Here is a 7,107-nt window from a genome sequence, read left to right as displayed (position 1 = left end):
GCTACAGGAGCATCCTGATCAGCATGCAATGCTTCATAGCCGTAGGCAACGCTAAAGTTGTTGTTCACCGCTGTTGATTTCTGTTGTTGCATCTCGTTCACGTCTATAGCGAAGCGGTAAATAGATGCCCCCTGGCGTCCGGGTGACGATGAATGCCAGAGGAAGCGATAAACGGTGGGACAGTCTAATGTTGTGGAGAAAGAGGGAGTGGGGCTGCTTGGGGAGCGGACGGAAAAGGTCGATTACAAACAACAACGCTACTACTGCAGCTGCTCGCTTACCCACAACGACGCTGTCAGTGACATCCATCACGCGGGTACTACCGATTCTACCCGGGCCGAGTAGACAGCCGGCCACCATAGCTTCCAGTAGTAACTAGGATAAGAAACACAATGATTCACTTATTACACCTTATTATTATTATAGCAGCGACGAAGACAGCTTCATGATGGTTTTTCGAAAAGGAGCACCTTCGTGTGGTGTCTTCATTATCGTAGCCGCCTTTCCATCGATTCCATCGGACAACGAGATATATATGCATCGGTAACAACTTGGCGCGACAAAGCCCTCAATGAGCTGTACTTCATGTCACCGTTTATAGAATGCCGAAAGCAACATGCTCCTAGTTGGACTAGTAGTCGATGCGCCTTGCTATTTGAACATGGTTTGTATGCACTGGGGGATACGTAGATGGATATAGAGGTATGACATGTTAATATTCAAACAAACATACATATTTGAATGTATTTTTCAACTGATTGGAATTGTTACAGCGATATAACGACGGTAGACTATGAAGCCGAAGTCACCAAATGTTACCGTGCACGACTACACGAAATTCTACAAGGTGACAACAAGACCGAAGTGTAGGCTCGCTGACAACAACAGCAGACGAGCTTTTTCTACCAACAGATTTGTAGCGAAATCAATAAACACAAAGAGGTTCACGATAAACGACTAGCACTTACATATGTATTGAATTAACACCTGTACATAGCCTCTTTGATTCACGACAACGTTTACGATAGCTGCACAGGACTACATTCTAGGAGAAGAATCGTCCTTTCTCAGATTCGCAGTCTCTATCAGAACAAACAGATGACATCTGAACGCCCCTCTCCGTACAATTCCATCGCTGAGGGTTGACTGCTATTAGTGAACAGCAGCTATAGGGGCCAGGACAAACATATCCGGTACCAGACAACACGAAGATTTTGCTCATTTGTCTAGTAAAGACGGCAGATAACACAGACGACGTTGCCGTCTGCGTCAAAGGTACGGCTTGTCCACGATCAATTAAAGATCATCAAAGGGAATCAAGGATGAAGCTAGATAAAGGGAATTCTGTCACGTACATTCTCACTCGCTTTGTCTAACATCAGTTGAATGAAATATTGTATAAATATTTATCAATTTACTGCAAGACAGAGGAAACGAGCCTAGCATGGGCATATGGTACGCAAAACTTTCTTACAGCACTTCAAAATGTGTGCTTAAAAGCGTATATATATATATATATACATATACACGTGGTTTGTATAGGTTATTTTGTCGTAGCAGCTAACACGGACGTTCAGCATGTATAGAATGGCTTCAAATCAATTTTCGTGTGCTTGCTTGTGTTACGAAGACCGCGAGAAGCTCGGTGGTACTCAAGTCAACAGCGAATTTACCGTTCGGTAAACTAGCGCGTCCAGGCAACAGTACCGCTCTAACCAGCTAGATGCCAAATGAAAGGAATTTGACTGCTTATACCGCGTATAAATTATCCTACTAACCAGGCCAGCGTGTTATCGTCGTATTATTATTACGACTACTGCCGTTGGGTAGCAGAAGGAATGCGTTTGGTCTGGCCATGCCAACAACTCAGAACAAGGTCGCCCGCTAGACGGCAAGGAACCTTTGCTCTGAAGACGGACTCACAGCGGTACAGTCCCTCTGACGACGGTACGATGCTACGAGCGTCTGAGTGAAAAAGAAGAAACAGAATTTTCGCCTTCTGCAACAGACAGGGCGCGAGCCAAAGAGAAGCTGTATCAAAAAAGAGAGACGCATATAGCTATGCACAAATATATGTATATATTATAGACATGGGAGAGGAACGGGTCGAGGGATAAATTAGAAGAGATTCAACAACAAAGCCAAGAAATGCGTGGCACATCGAAGCGCGATGACGCCGAACGAAGAATAGCGGATACGAAGATTGAGGGTGGCAAGAAGATAGTAATGAATGGCCGGTGATGAACCGTCTCTTCGCTATGATAAATGAGTCCAACGCCGTAAGCGACAAACACTTGGCAGTCTTAAAGTGGGATGGTGCGTGTGCGTGTAGATATAGGAACTACTACAGATGTGACAGTACAACAACCGTATTATCGCCTGCAAAAAACTGGACGACAGCTTTCTTCCTTTTATTTTTGTCGTTCGCAGTTAAATCCACCATCATAAAACATCAATGAAAAAAGTAACTTGAACTACATAAACCCCTAAATTGATTACACTCGTATAGTAAAGTGAACATATTAGGTAAAGGAGAGGCAATGAAAGCCCTCCGTCCGTATATATATATATATATATGTAATGAGCTTGTATAAATCGTTGATTGGTCGGCCTCATCATTGGTGCCCAGGCGATACCAAATTTTGTTGAGTTTCCACGTGACCGCAATTATACGTAACTGATTGAATATCAACTAAGATCACCGCTGATATTAAAATAACGCCTTCCAATGACAGAGGTAGTGTTATTCGAAGTGCTACACACAAAAAAGCTATTTACAATTGTCTTCACCTTAGCCCATAATGCGAAGCGGTATGCAGAGGTATTTCTGCACAGCGTTATTGAAGCACATACGTAATCGTAGATGCGAACAAACTGCGTCAGTGAGCCCACCTCGTTGGCTTATTATGCAGTTTATCTGCAACCGTCTCTCCTCAGCCATATTCTCCCTCGGAGCCTCCATCGCCAAATAATAGGTGACACAATTTGCCGGCAGTGAAGCTACGGCGTCAAGGATGGATGGAAGCTTCATTACATAGGATAGCGATTGACAGTAGAGATGAGACAAGCAAAGCCTTTGGTGACGGCGACAGCGGCGGTTTCACTAATAGGCCACGTCGCTTCACTCACTTGCGAAATTGCGTACTGCGTCAGGATTTCTGGAAAGCAAGTGACAATATTCTCGTTTCGCTCGTCTGTTTCGCCATCTTTCAGCCAGCGTCTTGGAGATTTTCTGCGGATGTAAAGGAATGCAGGAGAGCACAGCGGGATCCTTGCGGCGTTCTTTTCTGTGCTTTATTCATCACGCTTCAGTTCTACGTTGAGGAGCTAATGGCGGCTAATTTTCTGAAGAGCATCTTTATTTTTTTCCTGCCGTTGTTCTTCTGTCGCGCAATACAGGATATGCCTTCCCATCAACAAATCATATCCGTGTTTCTTACTCATCAGTGGCTAATTGATATATTCACACAAAGCAAACGGAAACTTGTCTTGTAATTGATGATCGGTGGATGCCTAGGTAATATTTAAGAAACACGCAGTGCTCATCTCAATTGGCGTGAAGTAGGGATATGCTCATATGCTGCCTTCTACCCTTCACAGGATGCTCTTACGAATGTCTTAGGGCATAGTACTTACCGGCAAAAAAAACCCGGTTTGGCCGTTCGTGTCGGTATCAGCAATAACAACAGTGGACTCGCTTTTACGAGGAATAACATCACATAATTTTCAATGGAACTTTTTACATCCCAAATGGCTTCGGTAACCCTTGTAGCAGAAATGGTAAGGCTTTATTTCAACACTTTTCTAGCATCGAAATGGTCCGACAATCAGATGATTTCCGCGTCAGTTATCCTCCACTAACACTATCACTACCATAAGCATATGACCGCAAACAGAAGGCAAGTGACGGCGATCAAACGTATGCCGATTTCGCGCAGAGCGACCGCCGACTGCTAGCTTATCCCTCTCGATATCTAATCATATATGAGCAACCGCCAATATTAGAAAACTTGAAAAAACATTGTCCTTTAAGTTATACCTGGTTATTAAGTGTAAATGTGAGCTGCATATGTTATGCACCCTCAGCTCGCTATTATCAGCGTCGCTAACTAGTGGCTTCCATACCTTTCTCTGCGGATGGGTCGGCCCTCCCTTTGCGGTAGTGATCCCCGACGTCCTCGTATAGGCGATACGTCGCCGAGCTCCTTGGCGCGAGAGCGGACCGTGCCCCGCTCCAGGGACATCGCTCTTCGGCGACGTTTCGAACGGCTAGAGCGCCCTTCGGCCCGACACTTTCTGTCTTTGTAATTATTATCCTTATTCTCTTTATCCTTAAGGGCATTACACAACGCACTATAATCTAGCGGCAGGTCGGGCACTGGCTCAGTGAGATGATCGCGCCAGCTACCTGACGGATGGCCTCTAGGAAACATTTCTTGAACACAGGGACGAGACACTTTCTTTCTTCGTCCACGAACGATATCCTTACTGTTATCCTTAGCGCTGCTGGTGGTCCCACCGCTACTGCCATTAATAGCGTTACTGTTATGCACGATACATGACTGTGGCGGCTCGTTGGAACAACAACAGCAGCATTGCTCACATTTGCTTCGGGTTCCGGCTGCAGGCTTAGACACGTGCGCGGCCATCTCGCGTTTCGCGCATCCACTCGAAGTACAGTTAACTGTAGATGAGCCGCTTACACAAGGATTATTGCAATTGGACCCAGGACAGTTGCTACTAGATGGGCTGGCTTGACTCTGTAACACCGCGGAGTAATGTGGCTGTGACATAATGCAGTTCTCCTGACTGACTCCGTCTGAATCAGATGAATAATCAGGCTCAGGAGTGGTATAGCCCTCAGCGGTCATCCTCTCCTTCATAACGCTGCAGGCAGACGACGCATCGATCAGCCCGAACAAAGCGCTAATCGGTTATGGTTTTCCGCAGCGATCTTCCGTAGCTATACTCCGCTTTCCTTTCGCACTTAGCAGCACGATCACAGGACTTTTCTCTCTCTCTTTCGCGCTCCTTCTCCCTCTCTTACGTTTCAAGTCTTCCCAACCCCTAATCAAATGAACACACGCAACTGAACTTTGCCCAAACACCTTTTAGATGCAAGGTAATCCAATAATAATTCCTTTTCAAGTGAACCTTTCACGACCGCACTCTGATGTCCATTATTATTACAATTTCATACCACCTTCTGCCATCCGCCCGGCTGCAACGTCTCAGCAATGCTAAGCTTTACGCTTAGGACATGGAGCTGCGCGTTCGGTAACGGTCAAAAGCCAACTGAGCGCTGCATCGCAACGGTACCGTTACGGCCGGAGAGGGAAGACCTGCCGCGGATCTACTGCTGCTGGTACGCGTAGACTAAAGCTGGCTATGCGAGCGTGAACGGTAAAGCGGCAGTCCGGACGCCGCTGTGAATGCCACCTTCCACAGGTTGCATTTGCGGCTTGTCATCGGCTGTGTCGGCCGAAATGCTAACTGAAGCTGAAGCACCGATGCCATGGTTATGTCACGAAAGAGAAAGTCTTCCTTCGCGCGTCCTTGACTATTCCTGCCTCATCTTATTGGGGATGCGGCAGCGGCTGCAGGCGGCAGCGGGTCGAATAGCAGCAGGCAAAGTATGGCGCATAACAAAAAAGAGAAGACTGGGCGCAAGGCTCAGAAGGTTCCGGCGACAACGACACACAAAACATAGGTAGCATCAGGAAGTAAAAACGTCATGCGCTGAATAAATGGCCACGACGCGGTCAGGTTAAGCGTATCTATTACTATTATTATCGTTATTGTTAAAAAGGTTTAAGTAGGATTAAGTATAAAATGAAACATACATTACGAATAATGTGTCCGTAACATGTTACAGACTCTGCACAGGAACTTGGATAGCATTTCAAAAGAAAATAGTATAGCATGGCCGTGACATGCTAATGAATGTGAATTTCCGGCGACCATAAGTGTAGAGCTCTTAAATTAATACTAATATATGTCTAAGTACAGTTCCAACGAGTCTATACGAAACTTAAATAGATATAGTTCGGTGTTGCCTCTGCCCCTTTCATTCTGTGGTTTCAAATATCCCACGATAGTTATTCAAGCCCGTATAAAATTTTGGAGAAAAACTTGGTAGATGAATTTGACGTATAGGTATGTATATTTCTGCATGTTATGCATAAATACGCCTATCGGCTGCATACGAAATGTTAGTCATACCGCTCGCGCCCGCAATCTGTGTACAATTACCTCTTCCATCTGTTTTCATTAACCACTCTAATCACACTTACTTTGTTACAATATCTCATTATTATTCCTCTTTATGTAACGATCCCCCTTGCCTCTTCCAGCAGAGATTGGTTTTGTCACCAAAAGCACTAACAGTAGTCTCATGTCGTCGTCTCACAAAAGCAATATGATGACAGGATGCGAATTAGATGGGCGGACTGCAGATTGCCATGTTCTATATGTATGTCATGTACCTAACGGGTGCTCGCAGAGACTGCAGTTCATGCAGTCCGCTGTTACCCATGGACAAACCGGTCAGAATCTAGACAAACTGCGCAGTTCACATCAATGTAAACACCCACTGCCATTGTCTTGTGTAAAATGCCAATTTCAGTTCTGGTCACGTTATAACCCCTGCCCGCCCCCTCCCAAGTTTCTACCTCTCTGATGCTTTTATCGTCGAGATTCCTTGCGGCAGCGTCATCCCACGACAGCATCTTCAAATGATGCAACTATGCTAAATAATGCCAAAGGACACTTAGGTTCCTTCGGGCTCTTACCCCAAACCGAACGCTGTAGCAGTAGCAATGTCTTTAATACAGGGAATCGTGGATGGCGCTACTTTTTCTGCATAAACTTGCACAGCTATGCTACATGCCCCTTATACCTCTTTGAGCAACTGGGCAGTTTCTGCCATCTGAGCGTCGTCCTAATTCAAAAACTATCCATCTGCCCTACTACAAACCATCTGTCGTACTAGGATTGTCCTACCGTAGAGAATATACCAGATTGATCTACGAATGACAGTAACGCGATGCGACTCTATGATAAACAACATCTGCCTTAGCATGCCGGGTAGCGCCATTTGCGGTAAGC

The sequence above is a fragment of the Varroa jacobsoni genome, unplaced genomic scaffold (assembly GCF_002532875.2).
Source record: "Varroa jacobsoni isolate VJ856 unplaced genomic scaffold, vjacob_1.0 scaffold_1380, whole genome shotgun sequence".
Lineage (NCBI taxonomy): Eukaryota > Metazoa > Arthropoda > Arachnida > Mesostigmata > Varroidae > Varroa > Varroa jacobsoni.
The sequence above is the reverse complement of the archived record's forward strand: the minus strand, read 5'-3'. Positions refer to the sequence as shown.